The sequence below is a fragment of the Dromaius novaehollandiae genome, chromosome 5, assembly GCF_036370855.1.
Source record: "Dromaius novaehollandiae isolate bDroNov1 chromosome 5, bDroNov1.hap1, whole genome shotgun sequence".
Classification (NCBI taxonomy): Eukaryota; Metazoa; Chordata; class Aves; order Casuariiformes; family Dromaiidae; genus Dromaius; species Dromaius novaehollandiae.
The window spans coordinates 58,660,313-58,680,590 of NC_088102.1; the positions used below are offsets into that span (position 1 = coordinate 58,660,313).

Below are 20,278 nucleotides of genomic sequence, written 5' to 3' on the forward strand. Positions count from 1 at the left end.
CTGATGGGATTCTTATTTCTTTCACCATTGGTGAGAAAAATATTTATTTCCATTAAATAGGATGCAGAAAGATGTGTGGACTGTTATTTCCACTCTAGTAGCATGCAGCCCTTTATGCCAGTTTCTGTTGTGTTCTGAACACTAATGATTTTCTTTAGCTTTGGTGGTATATTTCAAGCATCTAAAACATTTTGAGGAAGGCAACAGAAACAGTACAGTTCATACTTTTGCCAATCAATGACACAATTTAATGTCTTCCTTTAGCCCAGATCTCCATTTCTAGCCCTACAGTTTTACAGTTCGTTTTGGTTAGTAGTATTTATGCTTTGTCTTCACTGCTTTCTAAAACAAGGCTGGAGTCATGAAGCCCAGTTCTTTCCCACCTGTTACAAGTAACTTGTGTATTGCAGACAGTGAGCTGCTTTGGTGAGCTGTCTTTCAGAGGGATGTGTGTTACATGGCTTGACTGACTTCTGTTCTGGGATGAGTGTGTGGTATTCTGGGAAGCAGCTTTTGGATAGGATCCTGAAAACCGAGTCATCTGTGCAGTGCATGCGTATCAAAAATGTAATGGGGCTTTTAATAAGTGTTCGGGCTATTCTCATTGGTTGGAGTTTTTCCTTTTCTCTTCTAAAAGTGTCCAAATATCCCTGAATCCCGTCATTGCCAGTTGTTGCTGTCATATTTGATGTCTGAGTTTCCAGAACTTCACTGACAGAAAAGATGCTACAAACAATTGGAAGGCTCTCATGCCCTGGTTCTTAAATTTATTCCTTTGGACATGACAGATCATATCTGTGTGAGTGAGTCATTCAGATAAAGATGTTCCAGCACATCCCCTGAGAGGAGGCAGAGAAACAGCGCCAACACATCATTCCAACTAAATTGTCATAAGTGATTACTTAGAAACAAATTCACTTTATTCATTGGAAAAAGAATAGCATGAAGAAAAAGCACTGGAGTATCATTAGGTCATGTCATACTGTGAAGGAAAACTAACAACTGAGCTGTCTTCATATGTTCAGCATTTGGCAGATAATCATTTTGTAATTCTCTGCGTCTTAAGGCACCAGGAGAATGATTGTATCTTGATTCTTCTTCCGCTTTATTTATATGGATCTCTGTGAAGGAGACCACTTTAAATCATACCCGTTCAGAAGAGGATTTAAGTCTGATAGTCACGCTGATATTGTATGCTCAGCTATACAGAGATGGATTTAAACATCCATCGTAGTGTTTTGCTGAACTCAAAACACAGCCTTAAAATCTTTCAAAATGTGCGGTGAGGATAGCTGGCAGCAGTGTGGTTTGTTATCCAAATCCTGCATCAGAATCTCTAGCCTGAACTCTGGAATCAGTTTAAAATCTCAGTCTACTTCCATCATTTCTTTCTTTCTTTTTTTTTTTTTTGGCTCAATTCAGATGGTACTAAAATATTTTTCTTGTATTTTATTATTTAAATATAATAATTGTGTGGCATATCATTTATAAATATTATATATACAGCTTCGCATTTATATCAGAAAGGTATCTGAAAATAAACATGTATTATTCCTCTCTGTTTTTACAGATGGCACTGAGCATTTGTGAAATGAATGTTCGTCATTGCTTGCTGAATGTCTGACAGAGCTGGAGGAAGGAAGAACTGAAATCTGATACCTGATCCTAGGCCCATTTCTCTAGACCTGTTTCTCTGTAAGTCCAAAACTGCTCTATTTCGTATGGTTTATTTTGCTTACAGTAGTATGGAATTCTTGTTTAAAATATATTTTCATTATGGATTTTGAGAGGGTATACAGATATGCAGGAGAACACAATGTAAATATAAAAATAACCCTTACAAAGTGAGTAGTAATCTTAAAATGAGCATTAATTTTGATAGCATGTGCAACACTCAACAGGACAAAGGATGGAAAAATAAATAGTAAGGTAACAGATCTTCGGAAAAGGATTTGGGTGTTACAGTGGTTTGTAAATTGAATGTGACTCTACAATCTTAAATTATTGCAAGAAGGACAGAAGTCATGCTGGATTGCATTTGAAAATGACTGTAGCGTAGAGATTCATAAAATAATGCCTCTGTGTAGAGTTAATAAGGCCACAGTTATGTCTAGCTTAGTGTATTTCAAGGAGAACATGAACCATTGGAAGAGGGGTAAGGGGAAAGCAACAGAAAAGGTAAGAAATCAAGAAAGCATGGCATCTAGAAGTTTGAAAGACTTGGGATTGTTTAGCAGAAAGATATAATCTGTTCTCCATGTGTATGATGGACAACAGAACAAGAATTAAGTAGCTTAAATTACAGTAAGATGGATGCAGGCAAACATTAACAGCTTTTTAATGGTAAGATAGCAAAGTACTCAAATAGGTTGTTGAGTTCTCATTCTCAGAGTTTTTAAAGACAGAGTAGATAAATACCACTTAGGAAGGACTTGGAGATAACCCATATGTATCTTGAAATGGGGATGAAGACATAAATGACTTCTCAAGATATGTTTTCAGGCATATTTTCTGTGATTGTATTATTAGCGTTTTTTGTTGTTGTTGTTGTTGTTTGTTTTTTTAATAAAGTAGTTTTCAGTATGTGGGAGCTCCACTGAACTGTGGCAGGGCTAAGTCAGTAACCCTTGAACAGGAAAAGATCTACCATGCTCTGTTATTTTCAATACCTTCATCAGCATACATACAGAACTCCCCTGTCACCATTGCTTTTCTTCCAGTTTACTAGATGCTAGAAAAATAGTTAGCGTTTTCAGTCACTAATACTTCAGTGCCATGAAACTGCAGCAATACTGTCTTATGTTCCTGAAGTGACTAGAAAGCTTGCTTGTTTTTTCCCTCAGACAAAACCAAACCCATTTTAAAAATGATTGTCCAGTGTCTAATAATTCTCTTATCCTTAAACAAAGAGAAATATTTATATCAAAACAAAACTTTCATTTCACATCCAGCTTCTTGGACTTGGGAGCACACTTAATACAGAGTTAATTTAAACTAATTGAAAATGTTCAAGTTTTTGCATAAGTGTATTCTGAGATTTTTTTTGTTCAGTCTGTTGAAATCTCCTGGAACACAAGAAAGCAAAGCTTTGTGAACCTGCTATTCCCAATTTTATCAATTTCATCTACAGTAAATCTCATTAATACTACGAGTAAGTACTAGAAATACTGTTTGATGTACTTTCATATTAATTATGTTTGTGGCAATCTTCACTTTATCAGAGGAGGTAATTCATTCAGATAGTAGCAGTTCTTTCTGAATTCACTTCAAATGTCATTATGATGGAATGCAATTTTGGGAGTAAAGCAAATGTAAACTTCAGTAGCTGGAAGCTCTTTTTTTTAACGAGGTATGCTCTAACATATACTGCAGTTTTGACCATTGGCACAATAAGGTAATACAAAGATAATGAATATGATGACATTTAGCGTAATTCAACTGAAGCTAAATTCGGATAGTTGCTATATTAGTAACGCTGTGATGTTTTTATTTATGCAGATGACTCAAAAACAGATAATTTCTGCCAAATTGTGCTTTATTAAGGTTCAGTATCTAGTTTTGCTTTGGTTATAGATATGATCTCTGCGCTTATTTCAAGGAGGGAGAGGTTGATGTTATATTTCAGGAAGGAGAGAACCTAGCTCACTGATACATGTGATATAAGGCAAAACCGATCTGTCAGTGCCAAGAGGCTGGGAAATGGGGAACTGATAGCCCTGTCGAGAGCTGTAGCTTTCAGAAGCATCTTGTCTGTATCCTGGAATTTTTCCGGTGCCCTGCTATGGAAGACTAGAACCACGTTCTTTTCCATATGTAGGGAAATCTTGTTGTCCCTTGCTGTCTGGGGGATTTAGGTGACCACATTAACAAGAAGAAGTTTGCTTCATTGTGAACATCTACTTTACTGATTTTCAATTGGTAAAGCATAGCCACAGTCTGTCTGAGTTACAGTACTCTTAACAGGGCTCTTTGGGATGGAGTAAACTATGTCATGGGTATATTACCTTGAGTTCTTCTCTGGCATTGCTGGGTCTCTTTTGAGAGGTAAAGGTGTCATTGGCCTTTGTCAAGGCCACTGAAGATAAATAGCATCAATGAGGAGGGCAGAAAGGCCAGAGAGCATTCAGCTTGAGAATAAGGGGCGGAAGGAAGCAATGAGGCTAGTAGCCACAGTTCTGTCATTAAAGTGAGAGGGGGAGGAAGAAGAGGAGAAGATACAAAGAGAGTAAGAGTCAGCGTGAAAAACAAAAAACAAACAAACACAAAAAATTATCTATAGCAACCGTCTATAGGAAGGGTAGTTTTCTCAGGCCCCTATAGTGCTATGTGCTGTGATTTAATAGAGGCTATGTGCTTGCAGAACTATTTCCAACACAGCTGCAGCTTTACAGATAAAGCAAGAAAATCAGGAAGACAAACATTTTTTTTCACAATGGTCCATATAATGGGAAATACCAAGCCAAGAAGCTATTAAAGTTATGATAGTCCGTATTAAAGTTCCAATTATAATGTTACCATAAACATCATGAATGTGTAGAGTAAAAGCTGTAGAAAAGTAGAAGCCATTTAAAAATATTCCTTATCTGACCTTTTATAAGCATGAGAAAATAACCAGGATAGGCAAATAATGTTGGAGAAATCTAGGCCAGATGTTTAGCATGTGTGAACCTCTGCTCATTTTTCCTCTCCTTTCTCCTGGGATTATGTTTCTAGTATGTCCCCTAGGACAATTCTTTAATGCCTCTTATAAATTACTCTGGCTAAAGTGCTCTGACCTCCTGATAAATCTGAAAAACTAATGGGAAGAGAGGGTACAGAAGGCTACATGTAGCCAGATTTCTATCACAGTCATAAAGAATATCTTGCTGCCTTTTTAAGTCTTTTTTTCAGCTACATTGTGCTGTGTTATCACTGAGAAGTCCTCACAAGCTACCCACCTTACATTTTAGAAATGTTGTGACTTTGGGGTATTTAAGCTTGTGACTTTATCTACTACCGTTAGTTTATAATTTGCATTTTATTTTGAGAATTTTATTGATACTGTATATCAGTATGATCATAATCTAGTCTCACATTACGAAGCAAATAAATCTATTGGAAAATCTGAGTTATTTTCCCTTTATCTGAATTTTGCTGTTGTTCACACAGAAGTATGTTGAAACTATGGGACCTGAAACTGTATAAATGTTCTATAAGTAGGCACAGTCCAAGAATTTTGTAAAACGCTTACCGGTAGTAAGCATTATGGAAGCAAAGACATTCAGGGAGGAAGGGGTTTCTGAGCTGTAGAGAAACTGGAGAGCTTTTAGCTTACATGTCTTGGTTTCATAGGGACTACAAGCAAGACGTAGACTGTGTGTTTTAAGCATCCAGCAAGACAATGGATTTGTTCTTATTTCGTTTTCTGAAATCCTCACAAAAACTCTGGAAAAGTATAAATATAATGATGACTATATATCTGCAATGTATGTTATATAAATACATATCTAAATAGCTTGTTAACAGAGAGACAACTGCACGAATGAAGGGACTGATTCAAAGATACACAGAACCATTTACATCTGTATGACTTCTCAGTCTTAACAGTACGTTTATGGCATGCTAACACAGCCCCTGATCTCCAGTCCTGCATGAACACCTTTCTTACTTTCTTGTCTGTCCAGCTACATGGGAATATAGTCCTTGAGAACAGTTCCTTTGCTTTCTTGGTTTGGGGCCCTGATTGTGTGATTTTTTTTTTCTTTTTTCGTCTGCCCCAAGTTCTTCTGAAGTTATGTGGAAGAGAAGGCAGGATAAAGCCAAAATAATTTGACTACCCTAATCTTTGCAGAACAGTTTTGGTTCCAGCCCCATCTCTGCTGGTTGGTGCCACTGACTAGTAGCCTGCCTCTTGTACCTCTCTGCTTGGGCAGACTTCTGCCCAAATGTCTTCGCCTGGATGCTAGATGTGTCTCAGAAATAGGGTATAGCTGCTCCTCTCTGATAAAAGACTTGCTTGTTAATAATAGGAAGGAATCTGCTAGAGTTGATAGTGTTTCCTCTCATCCTTTCAGACTCGCTAATTAAACAGTATACTGTCTCAGATCTGCAGTGGGTATTAAGGTGGATTCACTAGCTGGTATTGAAGGTGTTTTCTGTAACAGCTCTGGCCACTTCAGTAACATCTGTTTTCCATCTCTAAGGTATATTATATCTTCACTGAGAACTATGAAGTCATTAGAAACTTGCAGCCATGATGTAGCACTTAGTATAATTGTCCTCCAGTCCTTCTTCAGTTAGGGGCTCAGATTCCCCTGTGGGTAATCTGCGCAGGTCAGAACTAGAGCTTGGAGTTGTCCACAGTGTCATCACAAGAAAAGAAAGGGAGTCTATTAGCAACTGTAAGTTCTTTGTTATATGTCTTTTCATCCACATATTTGTTTCCAAGTCTTTTATTCCAGTCTTTTAACATGCCAATAAATATTTATGTTTCTGAGGTTAAGAAGAACTGAGAAATAGAGAATATATTCCAGTTACTAATACAGCGCACAAGAAGTCAGGCTACGAAAAAAAATCAAGATTTTGGACAAGTGTACATCCATACAGAATGAATATGTATATGGCTGGTGTATCTTAAAAGATTATTGGTTAAAAAGAAACTTTTCCAGGCAAATTTTCTTACTGAGATTATAACTTGTTTACTAGCATTATTAAACATCTTTTCCACATCTGGAGCAGGTATAATTAGAGTTAATTCATTATTTCCTAATTTATTTGTATAAACCACAATTTAATCTAAATGCTTTCTTGAATATGAAGTTAATTCAAGAGTATCCCAAAACTAAAGATGACGTTCTTTTATTGACGCTTAGTGTTGCTGCTTGTAACAGAAAACTGTTGTGGGCTTCTTAATATACATATCCATTGTATACGTAGTCTTTTAAATTTCTGTTTACAGAAAAGCTGCATCATCTCTAGTCCAGGTCCAGGAGTAAGAGGAGGAGATGCAGTTTCCCCAAAGTAGCTCAGTTTTCAATTAAACTTACTGACTGAAATCAGACTAAACCAAACGTGCACATCTGAATGTGAACAGCCCAGTGAGGTCAAGAGCTTGCATCCCAGAGTGCTCCCCATCCTATACAGTTTCGCATCTCATCAATTCTGCTGCTGGAAATAGTAGCAGTAGACAAATACTCAGCCCTGAAGCACCACGCTCGGGGCTGCAAGAATGTGCATAGGCCAGCTGCTGCTACAGCTGCCCGTGAGGGTAGAACATATCCTCCCATAAATCCCGAAGATAGGTTGGAGGGATTATGGCCAAGAATGGGAAGAAAGACTGCTATTGGGTTTCCCTATCTGAAATAGGTGTTACTTCATCCTTTGCTAAGATGTTGTTGTCGTCTTCCAACTGACTTCATAACTAGTTTTCAAAATGCTTTATGTAGAGATGCAATTCCTACTGCAGTAAATATTTATTCAAAGTGTGACTACTGCAGTAAAAGTTTTGAAAAATCATCCTAAAACAGCTGCGTACAATGTGAAAGACCTTCTCCCAGTCGTACAGAAGTGGGAATGCTGAACCTGCATCCCAGTTGAATGCTGTGGCTTTGGGGCTCTTGATCAAAATGTTGCCTTCCACCTGGCTCTGAACACAAAGGTCATTGCAGACCTGAGGATCCATAAGGCAAAACTGTTTTGTCAGAAGATCCTCCAACTACCTTTATTTTCGACAAAAGACTGTGAATTGTGGTGGTGTGAAATGAGGTGTTTTACATTCATGTGGTAGGTGCTAAGCATAGCTGCTATGTAACTCTTTCGTTTTGCAGAAAATATGCAACAGAGAAGGAGCGTGTGACTCTTAAATGAGTTCACAAGTGGAGCCGTGTTGCTGCGCTGGTGCATGGGAGCAGCACGTGTCAGCTGCAGCTGATATTTTTCATTCTGTCTTCACAGAAATCAGCAAACAAAACTACTCCTATCATTAAATGAATAATAACTTGTAAATGAGCAGCTCAGTCCAAAAGCGGACTTCCCCATGTAGCTTCCTGGCTGCTGCTGGTAATGTGATGAAGGAAAAGGTGCTATTCATGGTTACATCTGCTGCTGTACCACCATCAGACTCTCTTTGGTGGTGGAATACGGTATAGCTGTACAAGCTGGGGAAGGATCTGTAGCAAAATCCTGGATTCTGACCAGAAAAAAAAAGTTTCCTAATAGACTGTAAAGCTTGTAGGAAGCCCTTATTTCCAACATTTATTCAGAACACATTTTTAATCCCATGCAGTTACCATCTATGGTACAAGTCTGACTATAAAAACTATGAAATGATTTAATGTTACAAGAAAATAAGAAAATAAGGAGACTTTCTTTCCAGAAGGTGTGTTGTTACACATGTTGATGTGTGTTCTGACACTGAGCAATGAGTAGAAAGCACTGTTGGCTTGCAGATGCAAGGCAGAGTAAAACAGAAACCTTTGCATTTGAATAGTATAGTGCTGTAGCAGGTAATTCTAAAGAGGCCTTTTCTGGCTGGAAAAACTCATGAAGAGACTAAGCATGAGTTTAAATATTATCAAACTTTCTTTTAAGACAGTAGGGCTTTTAAAACAATAGTTTGTTTCTTTAGGTTCACGAGTTTTAAGGGATCTTGTTTAGGTTTGGCTCAAAGGTGGCCTGTTAAGCATGAGCACACAGAAAGCATGTTTTACATCTTACGTTCTGTGGCACTTTGTAACTTCCTCACTGTGTCCCCAACATCGTGCTCTGCATCAGTGAAGACTGGCACCATTCAGAACCCGGTCCTGCTTTCGCTGTAGCTAAAGACAAATTTCTTCCTTAATGGAAATGGAGCTTGGTCTTTTCACTGAATCTTGCATTTTCATAGTAAGCTTGTAGGCCTTTTTGTTCATTCTTCATTAACTCTCAATTTCATCCTGGGCTCAGAAGTCACATGAGCTAAAGAAACCATAGGTTTGAGATTATATTTCAGGAAAACTTTTTTGATTTGTTAAAATTCTTTTGAACTAGGTTTCTGGCATGTTCTTCTGTAAATATTTGAAATGAGCTGTCTGTGTGACAAAGAGCTGAAGGGTTTCATTTTACTGTGGAATATAGTAAATATATTTTAAATAATTTATGATAAAGCAACATAATTAGAAGTTTATTAAGGTTTAATTTGATGCTTTAAAATTAGACAATAGGAATGGCACAACAGAATGCTTTTAATTCCATGTGTAGCTGAGGGTGTATCAGCTAGCCTATGTATCTTTACCCTGTAAATGGATTAGCTCAAGTACTGGCAGTAGTTTAGCTCCATAAGCTTGTAGGTCTGCTTAGGTTGGTAAGACAATGTTTTTTTCCAGTTATGCTCTGTTTTCAGCTAGTTTGAAAATGTCTATAGTGCATTACCTTGTAGAGTACGCATATAGAAAGCTGACTTGTTGGGAAGGATCAGTACCCATTAGAAGAGAAGTTTGTACAGTAAGCTGGAAATATTTGAAGTATTTATGGGTCAGGGGAGTATGCTTTTAATAAGATAGAGGCACATAGAATTTTTTGGTTTAGTCCATTAATCTTGGAGAAATGCTACTTTTTCAAGAAGCGAAAACCCCCAAATTTTTTGTTAAAAACGGTTAGGTCTAGGGAGTTAATGTGGTCAGGAAATATGGGATGCAAATTACAGGTCCATTTTGAGCTGTAGGAACTCCTTGTGTCCATCCAGAATGCTGGAACTATTCCTGTCACCTGAGAGCAGTGCTGCAGAAACGTTACAAGATTTTAACTTGCAGTGTGCTTGGTAACCAGGACGGTGATCTGAATGTAAAGATTTTATACAACAAAAATGCATAAGGATAGTCTCCGCTGATGTGAGATGTCTTGGGCTGTGGCAACAATGCAGGCAGCAGGTCTTCAGTTTCCTGAAAGAACCATGAACTTTCACTAGCAAGTACTTAAGGTGCTGTCTATCTTCTTGCCTTCCTGCAAGTTTCCTCAAATACATGCTTCTTTTATATACAGCTGGATGGACCATGTCCTGTCCCTATCAAAACTGTATGCTGTTCCTGAGGCAACAAGGAAAGTTGAGAAAACAATAGTTAGGAAAATATTTAGAGAGAGCTTGAAAAGTGCTGGAAGGACTTAGGAGCATAATTCATTTGCACGGGACTTGCTCATGTCTGTAATTTGGAGGATACGTTTTTGAGGACAGTACTTTCCTGCAGTCACGTAGTTACAATTAATTAGACCAAATCAAAACTATTAGTCTGAATCCATGCAAAAACAGCTTTCCTGAGAGAGAATTGACATTTTTTTCAGAGAAGAAGAAAATAACATGCTAAATATTAAAATCATTCTGTTCTCAATTTTGAATTGGATGGCTGGCATACTTTCAAATAATAGAGTTGACATAATCGTTTTGTCTGGTTTTCCTAAACATAAAATAAATTATCCATATTGTGGCCTGCTTCTTAACGTATTACAGTCTTCAATTCTGGAAAGTGCTGAGGTTTTGAAATGCTTAAGGAACGTCCAAGACTCTCCCATAGAATTCTCTGAAATAATTACATCCTCTTATGTTCCTTTATGCCTTCTACTAAAAAAAGCTAGAATACCAATAATAGTTTCTATCTGTCCCAGGTCAGGCTCTTGCTACAATGCAGTGTCTAGGGTTGCTCTTAAGTTCAGTTGAGCATTTGGATTGCTCTCAGTACCTCTCTTCCAGCTGTCTGTCCTTCCTGGCCAGTGACATCTCCTGTCCTCCTTTTGAACTCATTGTCTCGATCCTGAATACAGCCTCTTACTCAGAAGAGGCAACAGAATTCAGAGTAATAACTAAACAGTATCCAAAATCTTACTGCTGATTTTTAAGGAAGTGTTTACAGCATGTATATCCTTTTCTGCCTCCCAGTAGAGTTTCACCAGGGAATACTGTTCTACAGTAGAAAGCAACCAGCACCTTCCTTTCTCTTCAAACTGCAATGTACTATCATACTTGCTCTGTAAACAATTAAGGTCTGTCTGGTCCAGTGTTACTTTTATGGGTTGTTTTTCTTGGTCAGCTACAGGCTGAATTCAGATTATAGGGGAGGGTACAAAAGTGTGCAAATGTATGTTTTGGAAACATCTAGGAATATACACAGTGTCTAAAAAAGCAAATAAGCATGTTTTTATACTTGCTGCTTCAGGAACAGGTATGGTTATAGAGAAATGAATTATAAATCCTGTAATACAACAAATCCTGTAATACAATATGTAAAGAAAAAGGCTCATAAAAATCTATGGGGCAATAGGATACCTGATTTCAAAGATAATCTACAACTATGCTTATCAGTTGTTCTTATGTTCTTAGGAAACCTAAGAACAAACAGTGCAAACTCAGGTAGCTCAGGCAGTTAGCATAATCCTCTGAATTTTTAGGTGCATGTATAATCTTCACCAAATTCCCAAAGTCTTTGAGATTTTCCCATTAGTGGAAAAAAGGAGTGTTGCAAATCAGGGCTTCTAAGAAAATGGTATACTGCCAGGACTTTACACAGGAGAATAACTAGTCTTGGAATTGAAACAAATCTTTTTTTAAACAAGCCTAAAAATCTGAACAAACTGTTCTTATTCAGTTTGTGAAGAACCACCCTTGTGACCTAAACAGGCTCTGCTAGCCATATGTTGATAGATACTATGCAAGTCCTGTATGTATTCTCACCTGATGACTGGATTGCCTTCAGCTGTGTTTAAGATTTATCCGAAGCTCAAAATAGCAGATTTGTCTTATGTTGGCAGAAGTGCTGTACATGCTTTTGAAACAGCATTAATCCTGAGCAGAGACTACCCAACAGAGAACATTTACGAAAATGTCTTTCAAAGACACGCTTGTCTGTGAGAGGTTGTGGACTGAGACCTGCAGAATCTTTGATATGCAAAACCTCGAGATGAGTGCAGATGGGATGACATACAAGAGAGTTTGAATGTTAAGAGAAAGACCTACATTTTGATGGAGTTAAGATTTCTGGACAGGGTTGAAATAAGATTAAGTGTCAAACCTAAAATGAAGTAAGTCTGGTTGTTCCGTTCACTGTTTACTCTTTCACATAGTAAGTGCTCAGAACCCTGCTTTTCAAAGTTAGAGTATGAGTTACACTTAACTAGCATCTTACAGCTTTTCTAAATGCCCTGTCTGACGGCATTCGATAAGAAATACAGATTTTATTAAGGGTTAAAAGTATTCTTTGTATTTACAGTTTTGTAGCTCCTGTATTTCCACCTTCCACAGTTAGCTTTTTAACTTTACACCATCAGACATCTTTTTCATCATCCGTGGTTCTGGAACGAGTCATTTGAAATTGCTGTTTGACTGGAAGGTAAAGAATGAAAGCACAGTTTAAGCTTTCCTTAACAGGTAATTCATCAAGGATGAAAACACAAAATCTAAGAGAGAATGAAACTGGATTTGAAAAACATTGGCATTTTTTTCCAAAAGTTTTTGGGGCACAAGATAGAATTGGAAATTGAAGAAGCACTTAATATTCAGAGATAGGAAGATGCTTAGAAGTTTGAGACTGACCTCACTGTATACAATATGGAAATCATTAGTACATACTGAAATTCTTAGTCTACATCAACACAATCAAATTTTACAGACTCCTTTGCCTGGTTTTCCCAAAGCATTTTATGTTACTTGTCTGTTTTGTAGGTGATCCTCCCTTTTAATCTTGTCTACAAAGAAAATTACACAGGTATCTGCTATGGTACAAATTTGGAGTCCGATAACTATGTGCCATCATTCCTCATGCAGACACTTAGAAGTACCATTTATTGGTTTAGCTTTAGTTATCTATTATGCTGTTGGTTAGCATAAGAAAAGTCTAAACTGGAGAAAGCCACGCTTCTCACACAACAAATGTCCATATAGGTATTTGCCAGAAGTTATACCAGTGTAAATGATAACAAGAAACAAGCTTGCATGGAAGAGGCTTAATGGTCTGATAAAGTTGACAAAGCATGCGCACTACTAGTAATCAACAAATAATTAACAATTAATGTTCTGTAGTTAATGTGCAAACTGAGAGACATTCCTTTTGGAAGTTTTGTGGTAGCTTTCCAATTCACTGGAACAGCTATAGAAATATCAAATGGTATCTCCTCTTAATACTGTCTGGCTGTGCATGAAAACTGCCATTTATATTATAAATATGTTTGAATTTGAGAATATCAGTACTTATTGTAAATGGAGTTTTCAGACCTGCTTTTGTACTTTTTTTGAGGTTTCTGTTTATTTTCAGTTAGTATGCTTTGAAATTGCAGATAATGTGAAAGAGGCCGAAGCAAAGCTCATAAGCAGAAGAAAGTGGGTTTGTATCTTTGTACATTTGGGACAACTCAGAGTAAGTGGAGCAGATGCTGCTCACTTGGAAGCACAAACAATACAGTGTTAGGAAAACTTGCTCCCTCTGACTATATAACCCTGAGGAGATTCAGCTATATGCTGCCCTTGGCGTACACATCGCCCACCCTTCCACAGTGTGATGTTGGTAAAGAAGTGAAATGTTTTAGCTGACTTCTTTTTTAATAAATCACAGGAGGCAGCTAATGGCAACTAAGAGCTCCCCACATAGTCGTGAGATCAGTTCTCTACAGCAGAACAAGATGTGTCTGGAATACATTGCCCCTGGCTTGTGCTTTTCATTGGCATGTTGACTCCTACATGTTTGTTCAAAATCAGCACGTATTAGCGTAGTTTCGCAGGAAGTCTGACTAGCACTATCAGTCAGCAGCTGCAGAGGAGGAAGGGTATAAGAACAAAGTTTACACTACTTACAGGGCACTCTAAATACTGGAACTAATCATAAGCTACTGAAGTCCCAAGGCGTTAGAGAAAAACAATGCAAAAGATTGGAGAACACAGGATGTTAAAAAAACCCTAATCAAAAGGCCAGAGATGTTACAGTAATCTGAAACAAAAAGGAATCATGTTCTGATCTCTGTTTACCACAGAGCTGCTGCAGAGCGGCCCCAGCGAGTCATGACTTGCAGCCTGCCACTGCTGTCACCTCCACTAAAAGTTGTCAGACTTACGAGGATTGTGAAATCTCCACAGTCGAAAGAGGAGATAACGAATAAACATGGTGTCTCCACTGCTGCCTCTCCATCATAACAAGTAATTTCATGAGCATCAGAACTGGGCAGCTCTTCTTCTGTGGGTGTTTGCATGTGTGTTTGGTTACATACTTTGGTTGAACTTTTTTCTCAGGTTGGGGTGCAAGTTTTTTGTCCTGGAAGTAACTCTGCTGTTTAAGAATGCATGTGCATACTCCGAAGCCTTTCTCTCAGTGGGATATGTAATGTGATTACATAAAAGATCTCTCTCCTCTACCCATCTGTTTATTGTCATAAAACTTGTGGGAACATAATATCTTTGAAGCCACGTCCCTCTGTCAAATTTCATTAAAATTGACCAACGTGTTCCAAAGCTGTTGGAGGAGATAAACAGCATGAGGTGATAATACTCACTTCCTTGGGAAATCAAGAAAAAAATCAATGTTCCATATCGCTTTGACAGAAAAACAATTTAACATCATTACAAATTGAGAGAACTGATACCGAAAATTGAACTTAAAAATTTTGTCTTCCTAAGTAGACAGCACAGCAACTTTAACTTGAATCTGAAAGTCAAGGTGGGTCCTCTCGTACTTACATGTTACCATGAACAGGCTTAAGTTCATGAGATAGAAATGAGAGGAGGAGTGGGACAATATGCAGGCGAGAGGTTGCTTAGAGTTCATTAGGAAAATGAGAGCCTGTATATGTACTAGAATTGCCTCTAATTATAAGCCTCAGGAGAATCTGGTTAGCTAAAAGGCTAGGTGAGCTAAGAATAAAACAACATACTTTTCTAATCCGTCACCAGTTTGTAAGGATCACTTTGTAAGGGTTTCTCTCTTGGGGGTGGGAGGAGAGGAGGGACTCACACTGGTTCACAGTCTTAAGTATTTGCCCATAAACAGTGTAAGGAGAGATTAGCGGTTTAAGGCAATTCCATTCCAAAAGGCAAATAAAAGATACCCCAGAGGTAGATTCACACTGGGATGTCTTCAGCTCAGCTTCTCGATGAACACACCCCTTTTGTTCACCAGCTCTGTTTTCAGAAGAATAGTATGTCCAAAAGCATGGTTTTTATTATTTGCTGGGTTAACGTACTATACGTTTTGTGAGAATGTGTCACAATATGTATTAAAATTGAATGAAGAGAACAACAGCAACAATACATTCCCAGCCGAAGCCTCAGCTGTGTTGTATGAGAAAGAACAGTATTTGAGAAAACAGGGTACGAACTCCTCAGACTCTTGACACGCACAATAAATGAACTAGAAAAGAGCAGAAGTGGAAACTAGAAAACAGAAAGGAGAGATGTTAGTAAAGAAGTGAGAAAAAACATAAAAACATGCTGAAAATTAAAACAAATTTATATTCAATGTATTTGGATTCAAGCTTGTATTCTGGAGCAGGTCTAACTGAAGTGAACTTTTTTTTTTTAAATACTGTCAATTTTTTTCTCTCCAGTTTGAGGCAAAATAGATTACATAGGGGTACCAACACATTTATTCTAAGATATGTGTCCATGACATGGGGCTGAACTATTCATCATTGCTATACCATTCATTCATCTTCGTTACAACCAGACTGATATTCTTTACTATTTGGGGCCCAGTCTTGGAAACATTTCTCATCTAGCATAATATTCTTGATTTCAGTGGAACTGTTCATGTGATGGCTAGCATTGTCAGAAATGGCTCCCTGGGGCAGATGAATACTGCTTCTAATTGAGGATGAAAACTGCGTATTGAGGAAAAAATACTGCTTGTTTGGGGTTTTTTACAGGTTAAAAATTACACCTGACAATGCAGTTAGTGAAGAGAATCAATCATTACAGATGCAAAATATGAAGTTTCTCTACTAATTGTTTCTGTATCTCTGTTTAGTAATTAAGCATTCTACTTTTGCAGCTACATTTATAAAAATCTTCACCGTTAAGAAATTTTCACACCATGAGAATGAGTTAGCTGCTGAGGCAAAAGAATAAATGAAGATAACTGAAGGAATGGTATCAACATTTGGTTGAACACAATTTCCAGCCTTCAGAATTTCTGTTTGAGCCCTGTGCCCTTAATGAAACCTCATGATAAACCCATGGATTTGACTCATTTTTTAACACAGTAACAATTGGCTTTTCCCTGGTACTGTTAAGTTGTATTGGTTCTAATTTACCTTTGCAATTCCTGTCTCATTTTATCATCTGCTGTCTGTGACTTTTCTAATCTCTAATCAGAGTTAACATAGTTGTTGCTAATGTTTAGGCTTTTGTACTGTTGTTAAACCGAACTCAGCAGTCAGCCATTCATTTTTTGCTGCAACCGTGTTCGGTTGCTCTGGTGAGTACTTTATCTGAGCGGGTGCTGCCAGTTTGTCTTCTGTTGCTGCTCGCAAACGACTGGAAATCGATTGCCTTTCCTGGACCTCTTCCTGGGTAGCGCTGCTTGTCTCCTCCGTAAGGCTGGCTCCACGCACTGCTTTTGCTAGGCTCAGGTGTCTGACTCAGATGTCAGAGGCATTTTAGATGTTTGGATATGTCTGCAGTGCCGGAGGATCCTTTTCAAGAAGTGTAATGTCGTTACTTTTACTGCAAAATTTGCATTGTTTTCTCAACAGAGTGTTAAAAAAAGCCCACAAGCCAACCTAAAACATGTTTTCTTCTGGTCTTTGACAGAGAATGCGTTTGCACTAAGACTGTAAAACTGAATGTTTAATCTGAAATTAGTTACAAAATTTTCCTGAGTTTCACCTTTGCTTTATATTTTATTGGGAAACACGTTTTGCTTATGTTTCATGCTTTTATTGGGGTCCGTAGTCCTCACATTTCTTCAGTGCAGGCTCAGGTAACTCATGCAGTGAAGAACAGCTGTGAAAATTCTTCAGTGCAGCAGTTACTGCTGAATCGACTGCTGTGAGAAATTGGGTACCAGCAACAAGGTAGCCTTTCTTTGCAGCTATAAAGAGAAGCCCTATTGAAATCTTCTCCAGTTGTTTTCCGCATACACAGTAAGTTTCATCTCTGCTGGCACCTTTGGCGTGTCCAGTCTTTGTTCCATCTCTGTTTCCATCACGCTGTTGATAACAGAAAGTTTCGTAGCTTCATTCATTCCACGTGGAAATCAGTTAAAGGCATACTTCTTGGGGTAAGGAGGGACTAAAAAGGCGTGTGCGTGTTTGTTTGTTGTGGTGGAGGGCAGGGAGGAAAGAGAGTTAGAAATTATATATAATGTCTCTAACTTCTATCTTCAGTTTAGATTACTAGGTAGAATAAAGCCTGGGATTAACCTGGAAGAAAACTAGCCTCATCTGATGTAGTTAAATACAGCTTTTCAGAATATTGAGACATCCTGGATGTTGATGGATTCGTCAGAAGGTGCCATTTCACAAAGTGCCCAGGAAAGGATCCATAATGTTAAACCGTAAAAGCTGACAAATTGTTCCTAGGCTGTTTGCTGCTAGGACACAAGATATTTGTTTCTCCCTTTAAATGGAAAAACAAACAAGTGGACAGCTTCTCTGTTGTACTCGGTTGGCATTTAGGGAAGGATGTAACTTCAGACTTGTACTGATAGCTCTGATTGCTTCCCAGAGAGGAAGATGGAGTGTGTTTAGCTCACTGTTTAACAGGAACATGAAACCTTGTCTGGGTGAAAAATGTTGATGGTTTTATCGATAGGGCTCAGTAAACTGTAAAGAATAGGCTGCCATCCATTATATATGCTGTAAATGCATGCATTGCCCTAATTAGTTTAAAGTCTTGTATTCACTTGTATTTCATTTTCTCAAGTATGTTTCAACTAGTTTTAGTTTTTCAGTTATTTCCCTTAGATGTTTGTGGCAGTTGAAAGAATTTTTAAAGGATTCATTAATTCTGTTCCTTGTAAATGGGTAAAGTATTGGTTTTTATTATTAAAAAAATAGTACCAAAATTGCTGAAGGAAAATTACACAAAGATTTGCTTTTCAAAGCAACTAATCTTGCATACAGAGTTTGTTTTGAGTGAGCATGCTCAATGAAGCAAAACCTTAGTCTCTCACCTATGCTTTACCTATTGCTACAGTGCCTTCGGTATAGGTAGTCTCTCCAACGTGCAGAGCCTGCCAATCCTTTACATAGAGCTTCTCATTTCTGTAGGGCAGTGACGTCTCATCAGCTCTGTAGCTGTTGCTCTGAAATCCTGTCTTTAAGAAAGTCCATAAGGAGCAATACACTAAGATGTCAGATGTGCTTGGTCCCACAGATCTCATGTGTTTTGGAGTTTTTGGAGTTTGTGCTCTATTTATGCAGGACCTTATCCTGAATCTGCTACTGTCTGGACTTCTCACAGCTCTGATATTATTAATTGCACAGGGAGTAATACCCCATATGACTTCCTGATGATCAGCATTGGCTGGTTCTTAGACAAACCTTAGACCAGTGAAGAAAAGAAAGTGCCATATCAGGTGGAAAGTTTCACTGTGGAGAGGAGTGGATGGTCTGTCTCCATGTCTGGGTAGCAGAGTGTCACAAAAGGAGTGACATCTCTGGCTTAGTCACTGCTTACTGACTCGCAACTGATTTCAGTATTTACCAGTGTTCTTCGTGTGTGCATCTCACTGGTTTTCTGGTTAGAGGTTCACTTGCCACTTCCTTGAATGGAAGAGGATGTGACTATGATATAGCAGGTCGAGATTTTTCTGTTCAACATTTAAAATTCTACCAGGAAAACTAGCAAGGGGTAAATATGGCTTATTTGATTTTGAATCACTATGATACTTGAGTATCCAAGTCAAATTTGTTGATAGTGGGTTTAGTATTTTTCACAGGAGACATGAAGAAAATAAGAGTGGGGAAAATATGATTGAAAATAGGAAGACAAGAAAATGGTAAAGAAAGAGAAATAAAAACAGAGCAGAGAACAGTAGTATTTCATTTACGAGAGTCTGCATCTGGGGACCTGGAAATATAACAAGCCCTGGTGGAATACTCAGAAAGCTGATATTTCCCTAAACAAACACATTTAAGAACGATTCCCAACAATTTTACATCTTTGCCACAAGGAAAAGTTCACGGTTCCAGAAAGTACTTTGGAGTGTGTGTGGAGACTGTGTGTCTCTTGAGGTTTTCTTCTTGTTTCCCTAGAGACTGGAGGTGTTTAATCTAGGGAAGTTAGTGCTTTTACATCTTATTTTCTGAAAAGAGAATTGAACAACTGAAAGTGAGGGAGGGTCTCCTAGCTTCATTCATGTATCCTTACTTTTTTCTTTTTTTACTGAAAGAGAAAAGTACTAGATATAGTTCTGATTTTTGTCCAACAAATCTCAGAACTAGCTGTGCAGATGCAACATGGTCTTTATATGTTCCCAAGAAGAGAGAATTAGTAAGTGCAATTTTATAGAACTTTAATGCAGTTATGGAGACTTCATCCAAGTAGATTTTCGTTTAAGACAAAAATTGTAAAAAAATTCCTAGGTTGAACAAATACTTCCACTGGAATGGGATTCCTAAACTGCGTCTTGAGCTCGTGCGTCATCCAGTTGTGCAGCCAGAGAAACTACACACAACCTCGTGGATATTAACATGTTAAAATGTGGTAAAATTGGTTTGGACCTGTACAAATGTAGATAACTGAACTTGTCAGCAACTGCAGATTCATTTTGCTGACATGATTTTGTACCTGACATACCTCACCTTTATTTGTCAGAATATTCACTTGCATACAACAGCTTTTCAAGCTTTTCAAGAGCTCGGCATGACTTTATTTGATTTTAGAAAATCTTATCCTGCATAACTTAAACCATCATTGGTACTGAAGAAAAAAACTTTTTAATTTGGCATTAATTAAGATGAAAATTGAATATACAGTAATTAAAATGAGGAAAAGCTAAGCCATCTCTTTTGAAGTATTGTAGATTACTCTAGTAGTAAAAGGGAAGAATAGGTAGATACATAGGTAAGATTACTTTGTATTTTTAGGTTTATAATAACCTGAAACATCTTACAGATAGAAATTAAGATTTACAGTAAAAAACGCATATCCACAGTTTTAGTAAGAGAGAAACTGTAGAGTATAATAAACATGCAAACGTAAATCTTTAATCAGCATTGTAATTGTATAGGCCATTACAGTACTATGCTCTTAAAACTTCTTTCAGGGTTAGGTTTACTGTGCTTACTCACTTAAAACACATATAGCTGCTGGATTTGGCTGCATGGGTCTGGTGCTTTTTCTAATCAT

At 37.8% G+C, this 20,278-nt stretch overlaps 1 protein-coding gene across 2 annotated transcripts in view; it reads left to right on the plus strand.

Annotated features, from left to right (window-relative positions):
* Positions 1-20,278, plus strand: part of SPON1 (spondin 1) — a 508,261-nt gene that overhangs the window by 148,640 nt on the left and 339,343 nt on the right. For both annotated transcript variants that reach the window (XM_064512946.1, XM_064512947.1), the window contains exon 4: positions 1,571-1,695. The gene's annotated coding sequence lies outside the window, so the exon portion shown is untranslated. The remainder of the gene's footprint in view (positions 1-1,570; positions 1,696-20,278) is intronic.